The 13554-nt window shown below is 44.2% G+C and overlaps 1 protein-coding gene across 1 annotated transcript in view; it reads right to left on the bottom strand.

Annotated features, from left to right (window-relative positions):
* The window catches only part of LOC126195763 (uncharacterized), a 759248-nt gene that overhangs the window by 439660 nt on the left and 306034 nt on the right, over positions 1-13554 (bottom strand). The window lies entirely within an intron of this gene.

The following is a 13554-nucleotide window of genomic DNA, read 5'->3' on the forward strand; positions in this document are numbered from 1 at the left end:
ACGTACAGACCGACCTCATCTGTTGACTGACAGAAACCGCCGACAGTTGAAGAATGTCGTAAAGTGTAACAAGCACATCATCACACAGGATTTCCAAACTGCATCAGGATCCACTGCAAGTACTACGACAGTTATACGGGAGGTGAGAAAAATTGGATTTCATGGTCGAGCGGCTGCTCTTAAGCCACACCACACGCCTGTAAATGCCAAACAACGCCTTGCTTGGTGTGAGGAGCGTAAACATTGGACGGCTGAACAGTGGGAAAAGGTTGTGTGGAGAGACGAGTCACGGTACACAACGTGGCGATCCGATGGCAGGGTGTGGGTATGGCGAATGGCCGGTGAACTTCTGCCAGCGTGTGTAGCGCCAACAGTAAAAATGGTTCAAATGGCTCTGAGCACTATGGGACTTCACTTCTGAGGTCATCAGTCCCCTACAACGTAGAACTAATTAAACCTAACTAACCTAAGGACATCACACACATCCATGCCCGAGGCAGGATTCGGACCTGCGACCGTAGCGATCGCGCGGTTCCAGACTGTAGCGCCTAGAACCACTTGGCCACTGCGGCCGGCGCCAACAGTAAAATTCGGAGGCGGTGCTGTTTTGGTGTGGTGTTTTTCATGGAGGGGGCTTGCATCCCTTTTTGTTTTGCGAGGCACTGTTCAAAAAAATGTGCGTGAAATCTTATGGGACTTAAGTACTAAGGTCATTAGTTCCTAAACTTACACACTACTTAACCTAAATTATCCTAAGGACAGACACGGACACCCATCACCGAGGGAGGACTCGAACTTCCGCCGGGACCCGCCTTTGCGAGGGGCTATCACAGCACAGGCCTACATTGAAGTTTTAAGCACTTTCTTGCTTTCCACTGTTGAAGAACAATTCGGGGATGGCGATTCCAGCTTTCATTACGATCGATGACCTGTTCATAATGCACGGCCTGTGGCGGAGTGGTTACACTACAGTAACATCCCTGCAATGGACTGGCTTGCGCTGAGTCCTGACCTGAATCGTATAGAACACCTTTGGGATGTTTTGGAACGCCGACTTCGTTCCAGGCCTTCCCGACCGACATCGATACCTCTCTGCAGTGCAGCACTCGTTGAAGAATGGGCTGCCATCCCCCAAGAAACCTTCCTGCACCTTATTGATCGCATGCCTTTCATCAAGGCTAAGGGTGGGCCAACACAATATTGAATTTCAACAGTACCGATGTAGGGTGCAACGAGCTTGTAAGTAATTTTCACCCAGGTGTCCGGATACTTTTGATCACATAGTGTACAACAAGCCCCTTACAAATATACTTGAAAAAAGAGACAGCATTGGTCGTATATTTTTACTATTGCAGAATCGATTTTCTGTCACTGAGTGACCATCTTCAGTGCATCTGGCGTGGGAAGTCAAAAGTACAACGTTCGTAATTTAATTACGAACGTTGTACTTTTGACTTCCCACGCCAGATGCACTGAAGATGGTCACTCAGTGACAGAAAATCGATTCTGCAATAGTAAAAATATACGACCAATGCTGTCTCTTTTTTCAAGTATACCTGTTATCTGGTCGTTGTGCACAAGACAACATGGAGTCGCCCCTTACAAATGTTTCTGAAATGAGTGATTTGCATTTTGAACATACTTTCGCCTGATTGATAGCGTTAGAAGTTACACATTTCTCTTGTAAGAGCTCTTATACACTCCTGGAAATGGAAAAAAGAACACATTGACACCGGTGTGTCAGACCCACCATACTTGCTCCGGACACTGCGAGAGGGCTGTACAAGCAATGATCACACGCACGGCACAGCGGACACACCAGGAACCGCGGTGTTGGCCGTCGAATGGCGCTAGCTGCGCAGCATTTGTGCACCGTCACCGTCAGTGTCAGCCAGTTTGCCGTGGCATACGGAGCTCCATCGCAGTCTTTAACACTGGTAGCATGCCGCGACAGCGTGGACGTGAACCGTCTGTCCAGTTGACGGACTTTGAGCGAGGGCGTATAGTGGGCATGCGGGAGGCCAGGTGGACGTACCGCCGAATTGCTCAACACGTGGGGCGTGAGGTCTCCACAGTACATCGATGTTGTCGCCAGTGGTCGGCGGAAGGTGCACGTGCCCGTCGACCTGGGACCGGACCGCAGTGACGCACGGATGCACGCCAAGACCGTAGGATCCTACGCAGTGCCGTAGGGGACCGCACCGCCACTTCCCAGCAAATTAGGGACACTGTTGCTCCTGGGGTATCGGCGAGGACCATTCGCAACCGTCTGCATGAAGCTGGGCTACGGTCCCGCACACCGTTAGGCCGTCTTCCGCTCACGCCCCAACATCGTGCAGCCCGCCTCCAGTGGTGTCGCGACAGGCGTGAATGGAGGGACGAATGGAGACGTGTCGTCCTCAGCGATGAGAGTCGCTTCTGCCTTGGTGCCAATGATGGTCGTATGCGTGTTTGGCGCCGTGCAGGTGAGCGCCACAATCAGGACTGCATACGACCGAGGCACACAGGGCCAACACCCGGCATCATGGTGTGGGGAGCGATCTCCTACACTGGCCGTACACCACTGGTGATCGTCGAGGGGACACTGAATAGTGCACGGTACATCCAAACCGTCATAGAACCTATCGTTCTACCATTCCTAGACCGGCAAGGGAACTTGCTGTTCCAACAGGACAATGCACGTCCGCATGTATCCCGTGCCACCCAACGTGCTCTAGAACGTGTAAGTCAACTACCCTGGCCGGCAAGATCTCCGGATCTGTCCCCCTTTGAGCATGTTTGGGAGTGGATGAAGCGTCGTCTCACGCGGTCTGCACGTCCAGCACGAACGCTGGTCCAACTGAGGCGCCAGGTGGAAATGGCATGGCAAGCCGTTCCACAGGACTACATCCAGCATCTCTACGATCGTCTCCATGGGAGAATAGCAGCCTGCATTGCTGCGAAAGGTTGATATACACTGTACTAGTGCCGACATTGTGCATGCTCTGTTGCCTGTGTCTATGTGCCTGTGGTTCTGTCAGTGTGATCATGTGATGTATCTGACCCCAGGAATGTGTCAATAAAGTTTCCCCTTCCTGGGACAATGAATTCACGGTGTTCTTATTTCAATTTCCAGGAGTGTATAATTTTGGACGATCGGTCATATTCAATTGAGACCCTGTTGTGAGTGACAATAAGTAATCTTTAACAACTCTGTTTGAACTCGATTAACACAACGATGTCCTTCCGGATCGCTCTAGTAGTAGTAGTAGTAGTTACGTGAGAACAGTCCCGCAGTTCAGTTCAGTGTGTACACTCAGCTGGGTAGCCTACTAAGGCAGGAGCTGTCAGAGTGCGGCCTGCATAGACAGAGCGCCTCTCAGTCCTCCACAGCTGAGGAGAGCAGGAAGCGGTCTGGGGTTCAGACACGACCCGTGCCGAGGGCCAGACGGTGCGGGACGGAGCTCGTTACGTGCCACCAACAAATCTCACAGTCCCTAAAAAACAGAAGCAGAAAGAAAAAAAATCCGGCCACGCCTGATTAACAGCCCGAATAAATTCTCGGGATTGTGGGCCGCGGCGGCGGCGCCTGGCGCACTGCAGTGGCTGCCCTCTGTCTGCACTGTGCTGGTGCCATCCGGGGAGCCTGGGTAGCTGGCTAGGCGCAGCGAGTAGGCAACCAGGGGAGGCGAGGCGCACAGCAGCTGTGGTCGCTGCCGGTGGACTATCCAGCGCTGCACGTGGCGGTCTTCAACTGCGCGTTTCAACACTATGAGCCAGTAAAATAAAACATAAAAAATGCACTTTGTCTTCCGACTACCAGTTTCGGGACCAGTTCTATCTTTAGGCCAAGCTGCAATCAAAAAGGTCCCAAAACAGTTGAAATTTTCTTATGAACCATTTACGCTTGCGACGGGGCGGTTAATAATAGAGTTAAGTGCGGTTGCAGAGAGTTCACACGAGAATGTGCATATACAAATGTTGGTTAAAAATGTTATTGCAAATTTTGACTCTCACGTAAGTCTCAGGGGATGAGTTCCACACTTGGTGCATAAGTACACTTCCCCACCCGCGCATTTGTTACAGTTTTTTGAATTAATTATTCACTCAGACATAAGTACAGTTTATGCTAGGTAACAAGAATTAGGCGATTATTATACTAAAATCAGTTTTCACGACACAGTTCAATCACTATTTATTGGCGTTGTCCTTTCCTTTCACACAATGAAATTAGCACTCGAGACACAGTTCACAGTTTCACTTTAAAAATAATTTGACGCCGAGCCCCCAATAGCAGTAATGTAGGCTGCTATAAACGAAATTGATTCAAATAATACGAACAGAACCACAAGTCCCGCTGTCCTCTTTGTTCTAGCAATTTTGGCGCGAAATCACAGTTCGCCACATGTTCACTTACGACGATGTATACCTCTTAAATGGTACTCACACAAATAATCGTAGCACTTCCAGTTCACCAATTATATGCTTGCACACTTGCACTATTATACAATACTCTTCGTCGAAATAAATCGGCGCGAACAAGAATTCTCAAACGACCACATGGGCCACCCTCAAGTGGGGCTTGCTCGCCACCCACCCTCCAAAACGACTGACCGACGACTGACGCCTGGCCAAGATGGCCGCTCGCTTATATAGGCTCGGACGTCAACCCCCTGGTTATGCAAGTACCAGTCTCACCAGTTAAGGTTACAAACTTTTATACATACATCCCTCGACGGAAATAAGTATACCATCGGGACCACGCTAAAAATTACATCTTATTTACTACGTTACATCAATTTCTAGGATTATTCTATAGCCCGTAAATCAAATTTTAGTTTTTGCAAAGTTTCGCTACTTAGCACAGATTTGTTTGTTGACATCTGTGCTTCAAAGTATTAACAAAGAACTGCAGATAGCACCGTTTTTACACGTAATCTATACCGATCTACACATTGCGCTGCTCAAAATCTTCATATCTACAATAATTAATTAATTATGGGCGATAAATGTTAATAATAATTTGCAAACAATGAACATTTTTGCAAGTTAAATGTATAATATTAACTTAAACAATTTAAAATACGTGTGACGCCACCGAAAATATTATATAGTGCCGTTTTACGTCATCAATTTTCTATTGAATTTTATAAACAGTTTTCCATCAAACTTTGTTTATTGCTCTTTATGGGCTTAATTATTTATGAATCTTAACAGATGACTACGACACTCGATCCGCAATGACGTAACGTTTTTAATGAGTGCTCGCTCATCCCTGTAAGTTGTTATTTACTATTTTTATTTGTCTTTCAGTTTTCGTGATATTAACCGATTTTGAGAGTACTATAACTTTTGTGTCTCGTGACGAAATTAAGATCGATCTGTCAGAAGATGCACAATCCACTGCCGCATCGCTCTTCACCGTGAGTTACATGGTTTTCGCGTAATGCGCCAAAAACCAAACAATGCCCCAAGCTCCAGGCCACGTGGTCTCCGGAGACCACCCCTCCGACAGTTGCAAATCTCGCGCGGCCGCGCCACGCGCTTCCGCTAATCGCACGAGCAATCCTTGCACACTAGAAATATTCATCTAGTAACAGGGGTTTGTACCGTCACACGCTAACGGTCTTTCGCATCACTGAAGTAAAGCGCTGTCGGGCTTGGCTACCACTTGGATGGGTGATCGCTCGGATCTGCCCTGTTGGCAAGTGGGGTGCACTTGTGAGATCAGTTCAGGGGTGAGGAGCTATTTGACTGAGAGATAGCGGCCTCGATCATGAAATCTGAGAATGGTCGTTTTAGCGGTGTGCTGACTACATTCCCTTCCAGATCTGTATTCAATGACTCCTACCGGTTAAGGATGACACGCCGATCGCTCAGTACCGCTGGGCATTTCGAGGGCGTATGAACCATTTATAAAACAGTTTTCTCTAACCAACAATGGAATCTCACGGCTGGAAGATCAACAATGTAGTAAAAATAGATTGCTACTTACATGGTTCAAATGGTTCAAATGGCTCTGAGCACTATGGGACTCAACTGCTGAGGTCATTAGTCCCCTAGAACGTAGAACTAGTTAAACCTAACTAACCTAAGGACATCACAAACATCCATGCCCGAGGCAGGATTCGAACCTGCGACCGTAGCGGTCTTGCGGTTCCAGACTGCAGCGCCTTTAACCGCACGGCCACTTCGGCCGGCTGCTACTTACATGACGTGAACGCTACAGACAGGCAAAACTGAAAGACACTTAAAGATTAGCGATCAGTCACAGCCTTCGTCAGAAAAAAGAGGCAGGCACACACACACACACACACAAACACACACACACACACACACACACACACACACACACACACACACACAATATTTGTTCACACAAGCAAGTACATCTCATGCAGACATGACTGCCAACTCCGGCAGTACGGACCAGAACGGCATTCTGGTCCGTGCTGAACATTAACAGCTAACACCTCTTGTGCCCCATAAGCATCCTTAATTGCACTTGTGATTCACAAGATGTGTTAGCTGTCGTAGAGAAAATGTGGTAAGAATCTTAGACTTTTATTCTTGAGTCAAAAATCTCAACCACATGAAGATGCAGCAAGAGATGTTGCACAAAGATTCAAAATACAAGCTAGCTGTGTGTCTCAAGAGCATTTCTACGTCACTGAGTGTAGATTAGTCACGAAAATTGCTAAATCAGATGTAGAATGTGATGATTTCACAGACTAAACATCTAAGGTCATCAGTCTCTTACTCACCCCCTAAGACGGAATCAATGTACGCCATCTGTTTGCATCTAGAGTGTATCACGTGTGAGGGTATGACAAAGTTTTGCGTACCGCCTATCTGAGGCGCGAGTGGGGAACCAGCCCCTTATTTACCCAGTGGGAAATGGAAAAACGCCTGAAAACTGCATCCATGCCACCTGACTCTCCAGCTCCCTGAGCAAATCGGTGGGGTGGATTCTAACCGGGTCAGACTCGCTTCCCTGTGTCACGAAACAGCAGCGTTAAACTGGATAAATTAGAACAATACGAAACAATCTTCGTACATCCATATTTAAATTGGACGAAGGTGGACACAGCGGGTATAATTTTTTATTACAAATGTAATTCCTCCAGTTGTACTTAAGATTTTATATTGATTTGGCTACTAATTTCGACGTTGCGTCAACTTCTTCAGGCCCATACACTCTGATGAAATCAATTGTGTGTGGCTCAGTACCAGAAGTCCGCGATGAGAGCAACACGTGCTCCACATGGATAGCGGGCAGTAACTGCGCGCCGTCCATGTGGAGCACGTGTCCAAACAGAAAAATATTTGCACGCAAAAACAACCAAGTGCCACAATAGAAACAAACAAATTAGGTGGACTGACACAGAAATTAAGGCAAGATTAACATTGTTGTTGTTGTGGTCTTCAGTCCTGAGACTGGTTTGATGCAGCTCTCCATGCTACTCTATCCTGTGCAAGCTTCTTCATCTCCCAATACCTACTGCAACCTACATCCTTCTGAATCTGCTTAGTGTACTCATCTCTTGGTCTCCCTCTACGATTTTTACCCTCCACGCTGCCCTCCAGTGCTAAATTGGTGATCTCTTGATGCCTCAGAACATGTCCTACCAACCGATCCCTTCTTCTAGTCAAGTTGTGCCACAAACTCCTCCCCAATTCTATTCACTACCCCCTCATTAGTTATGTGATCTACCCATCTAATCTTCAGCATTCTTCTGTAGCACACATTTCGAAAGCTTCTATTCTCTTCTTGTCTAAACTATTTATCGTCCATGTTTCACTTCCATACATGGGTACACTCCATACAAATACTTCCAGAAACGACTTCCTGACACTTAAATCAATACTCGGTGTTAACAAATTTCCCTTCGATAGAAACGCTTTCCTTGCCATTGCCAGTCTACATTTTATATCCTCTCTACTTCGACTATCATCAGTTATTTTGCTCCCCAAATAGCAAAACTCCTTTACTACTTTAAGTGTCTCATTTCCTAACGTAATTCCCTCAGCATCACCCGACTTAATTCGACAGCATTCCATTATCCTCGTTTTGCTTTTGTTGATGTTCATCTTATACCCTCCTTTCAAGACACTGTCCATTCCGTTCAACTGCTCTTCCAAGTCTTTTGCTGTCTCTGACAGAATTACAATGTCATCGCCGAACCTCAAAGTTTTTATTTCTTCTCCATGGATTTTAATACCTACTCTGTTTTTACTAGACTATTGGTGCTTCGAATAATCGTTCCTGTCGTAGCCATGAACTCTGAGAATTCCGTCTGGGACATCCCATATGCAGAACCTAAATGGTGTTACATCTACCGAGATTAGCTGCGAAGTGCTTTGGCTCCTCTCACAATTGGGAAAACAGCAAATCAATATCTTGAATCGAGTATGGAGCCAGTGCGTCGTTAATCCATTTATGAAATTAGTAAGAGTAGCGAAAATTAAGAAACAAGTCAAGGACAGAAATAAGGTATAATCTTATAGACCTATGACACTGTTAACACGCACGCCCAAAACATTGGAATCGATAATTAGTATGGTTTGGAGCGGTGGCCGGAAAAGACAGCTTCCTGTTACCATAACAATTTCGGTTTCAATGTGGAGCAGGCACAAACGAGGTGGAAATAAATACTTACCGGCAAATTTAACGGAGTTAACAATGGACTGAGATCTGCCCAAACAAGTTGCTCAAAATCTACAACAGGTGTTGTCACATCATCAAATCATCATCACAAATGGGCTACAAACAGCTAGACCGCGGATGAGAATTTCTGGCTTAGGATCTATTTTGTCCCCATTGCTTTTCAATAACTCTAGTATGGATATGCATGATCTAGTGTGTGATAACACTTGTCTGCTAAATACGGTAACATACTAGAAATATCGTCTAGGAAGATCTCGATCAGCGTGTGCACTAGACATTGATGTGCAGGCTTCAGTCGAATAATTCCACGCTCATGCAAATTTGCAGGCAGGAAAACTTCACAGTATTTAGGGTTGTAAGTAGTCCACGTACTGTTGCGCAAGGTCACATGCTAGAAGAGTAACACAAAAATCCGAAACAGTGATAAATATCCTACGAGAAAGAGCAGACCCCAATGTGCCTCGAAGCATTTAAAAATAATTTATCAGTCCCTAGCTTAATTATATATGCACATTTAAACTGGACAAGGTATAGTGTAACTGAGTCAGCGTAATGAAATCGACACCAAAAAATTTAGAAGGAGCTCTACATCCCCAACGGTGTTACCCCGCATCATGCTGAAACATAGCCAGTAAAGTAAATGGTTTTAAGTAGAAGGTCGGGAAGGTGGCCATCGACAAGTTCACGGACACTGCTGGATCGATACATAGTCTCCGACATATGGATGACATTCAAATAGAAGGTCTCCAGCATGAATGGAAAAACAAAATTTCCGATGTGAAGAAATAGTATACCTGCTGTGTTAAAAAACAATTTTTATCGCAGCTGGTGTGCAATTTTTTCCCATCAGCATTCTTCAAAAACAGTTGTTGAAAATGATGAACAAAAATCTAAATGACAAGACTTGCCTTTGCCGTGAGCGGGGATATGTGAGGCGAAATGCTGACGTAATCGGCGCTCGGCGCTGCCAACAGACTCGCAATTTTGACACTACAACTCTTAGGTCACTGGCGTTGGCAGAAATGGAAAAACAGGGAAGTGGACGTGAAGTGTTCCGGACAAATCCGATATGTGGCGAAAATGGACGACGGCCCAACGGACACCTTTTATTGTGTCACCTGCGTGCAGGTGCCATTTTTAGCAAAGTGATTATCGCCAAGCTGGAACGAGCACCGTTTTCCTTTAGATTCTTGCTCTAACGAGGATAAGCAGGCTGTTAATCTGGTGACGTACAGAACATCTAACAATAAATCAAAACTCACATATACAGGCATGAAATGGGCAGTATATTTACAACGTGAGGCCCATATTTGTGTGAGCCGTTACGTATATACTTTTACTGTTGATATATGCACATATTGATACTTTTTCTCGATATATCAATAGGCGATAATGCACATCTTTACAACTTTTTATGGTAATTCATCGAAGAATGAGCGAGACCTGTTTCTTCAAGGGCTAATAGATTGACACCAATCAAGCAGAAGCGTTAAAAAATATGAACTACCTATGGTAGTACATTCTTTTAGCATCACTTATCACAAGAAGAGGTGTGTGTCAAAACTTTCCACGCAGTGTTTGACATCAGTGAAAATTGATTTCGAAGAATAAGGCAACTATAGCTTGCTGCTAAAACCCCAGAAGACAAGAGGGGTACAGGAGTTAGTCATAGTCGTCCCTCCTCTGTCCATGGTCAAGTGAGGGAAGGTATTCAGTCCCTGTCATTGCAGGAATCTTACTACTGTTCTAAAAAGGTGTTTAAACTTGTGCAGGTTCATATGTCAAAATGAAGTATAAGTTGTTCTTGGAGAGGTTTACTGATACAAAATATGTTTCTATTTCTACTGGAGTTATCTCAAGGAGAATTTCAACTACTGATTTGGGCGGTCTACTGTAGATGTGAAGAGTAGAAATTGAAGCTTAGATCACCACATTTCAATGATACAGCAAACCGCGCAGCTCCTGCCGAGCTTGCGATACACCGGCTACAAATTAAAAGAAACAAATTTATTCTGATATGAAACGTCCTGGCAGATTAAAACTGTGTTCCCGACCGAGGCTCGAACTCGGGACCTTTGCCTTTCATATCAGCGCACACTCCGCTGCAGAGTGAAAATCTCATTCTGCAAACATCCCCCAGGCTGTGGCTAAGCCATGTCTCCGCAGTATCCTTTCTTTCAGGAGTGCTAGTTCTGCAAGGTTCGCAGGAGAGCTTCTGTAAAGTTTGGAAGGTAGAAGACGAGATACTGGCAGAAGTAAAGCTGTGAGGACCGGGCGTGAGTCGTGCTTCGGTAGCTCAGATGGTAGAGCACTTGCTCGCGAAAGGCAAAGGTCCCGAGTTCGAGTCTCGGTTGGGCACACAGTTTTAATCTGCCAGGAAGTTTCATATCAGCGCACACTCCGCTGCAGAGTGAAAATCTCATTCTGGAAAATTATTCTGTTCTCACCTATGAAAATTCAGATGAAGCCAATAGAGAGCAGCATCTATTATCCCTCGCATTTGATTATATGGAAAATGTTAGCCGGCCAAAAGTACCAGTACAGGATGTACTTCATCTCACGAAAATCTCAGTCAGGGCTCTGCATTCAGGACATACAGAAGGGGTTAAGCACTTTGTATGTTTATTATGAAGGAACCGGTGGAAAGGGAGTCTTACTATCACTGACAGATTCTGAACGTTTCAGACTTATTCAACAGTGAGAGGATACAGCTTTTTTATCATTCGATCGAGACTCTGGTATCATTTCAAAGAAGCTTCGACGGAACGGTAGGACATCCACTGTTCATCAAACAACACTGCACATTCTACAATGTAGTACAAACCCTGGAAAATTTATGGTTAAGTAAGTTGACACATGTGATATTCTGGACTTTAAAGGCTGGTACACAAAATATTACAAGAAGACGACAGTTTCTGAGGAAACACGGAGCAAGCCAAAATGTGACAATAACTTCGCAATCAGCAGTTTCTTTCACTTTGTGCACTGGAGTGCCAGAGATGGGTTCATTAAAAGTTCGACATGTATCAACGGGTTAGTGAGTCACACATTCACTCCGTGTACCCAGCAGGACGGGTGGCAATTAAAGTGCAGAGAATTTAAGAGTTAGAAAAGGTGCAGCAGTACATTCCAAGTGAGCATATGCAGTTCTACGAGGAACTGTTGAGCTGACAGCTGTCTACTGACAGCACAACAGCATATGACGATGACTGAGAAAAAGTTCATTACAAGTGAAAAGACGTGGGTTCTGTGTACCATTCCCAAAACTGCTACATGTTTCTATTGCAAGTTTAAAACCATTATATTCATTTTCTGTGGCTTACAGTGGTTTTTGTAACATTTAATTCACTAATGCGATCAATCATCAACATTTTATTATGTGTCTTCTTCCTATGAGACCAAAATTTTTTTAAAGGGCGGATGTTTTCACATTTTAAACGTTCATAAAATTGTATGTATTTGTAGTCATCTAATAATTAAAAGTATACTACTAATTAATATGAGGAGGCATTCTTATTTCCTGGTATTTTAGTACTAAAACAGTTTTTTAATTCCCCGAAGTTGTTTTTCTTGACTGATACCCATTTAAAAAAGACCAATTCAAATGAAATACATGTAGCACATATGCAAGGAACAAATTAAGTTGTGTGTTCATACATATGGTGCATAAACAGAAGGAGAAATCACAAGTAGACTGGCAGGTACGCAAATCTACCGAATCCCTGTCATTTCTTTTGGGTTGCACCTAATATGCGATATTTTCCTGTAGTCGAAAAATCCAGACTGAAATAAGGCATTCATTTAGTTCCACTGAACTTATTTGTTACGATGAAAATACTCACAGCGTAACGACACAGGTCCAGACCGGAAAACGATCACCTACAATGAGCCACATAAAAAATTCCCCCTGCTCAATGCAGATAAACCTCTGAGTTCAAATTTTCTTTCTTTTCGTGTAGGTCAGTTGTTCTAATGTTGTGGTGTCAGTCTTCTCTCCATATAATTCTTACCAGAAAACAATCTTATCTGATATATATGTATCGCACCCAGTAAGTGGCTTCACATAATCTGTCTTTGCTTGCGCAGACGTCTCCCCAGTAGTACTATTTCTAGGACCACTATAAATACATTTTTCGATCTCATATTCCGGTATTCCAGATAAATAAATAAACACATAAACAAAGCAGCATACAAGTCGTATTCAAATTGTTCTGAGGTTGTCTGCCTCAGACTTCTGGACCTAATCAGATGGATCGAAACTTTAAAACTTAAGATGCATTATCAATTTTCTGATAGGATAATAGTGGTTATAAATTCTGTGCACACAAAGGGTGTTTTTACGTCAAAGTCTGTATTTAAACAGGAACGGTCGGTTCATCGCTGTATTTTCGTGCACCAGGAAGAAACCACGAGAGATGAAGAGAAACGCAAGTACTTGTCTTCGAAGTATCAAACTTCGTAACTTTTTCAGGCAGAGTATGTTATTACCATTAGACACGAAGGCACGAAATCCTCTTCAACAGAGCCATTGTACAAAAATAAGGTTAACGTTATCTACAATATTAAATGTGAATGCTCAGTTTGTTTCGAGCTAGCAAAATTTACACCATCCCATGTGGAAATCTTAAGTTTCGTTTTGAGATTTTTATTTGACCTTCTCGCCAAAGAATGTGTATTACAGTAAAATAATCGTTTAGTTTTCTTCCTCCAGGTCTTCTGTTTCACACACACACACACACACACACACACACACACACACAAAGCAACAGTTAATTTCAAAAATCTGCACATTTAAGCAACAGAGAGACTAATGCGTCTCAAAATCTATGTTTAAAAAAACATTTATGCAGCCACCCATTACTGGCCAACTACTGACACTCATCACAAATATTCGCGAATGTGGAGCT

This window comes from Schistocerca nitens, chromosome 7 (assembly GCF_023898315.1).
Source record: "Schistocerca nitens isolate TAMUIC-IGC-003100 chromosome 7, iqSchNite1.1, whole genome shotgun sequence".
NCBI lineage: Eukaryota > Metazoa > Arthropoda > Insecta > Orthoptera > Acrididae > Schistocerca > Schistocerca nitens.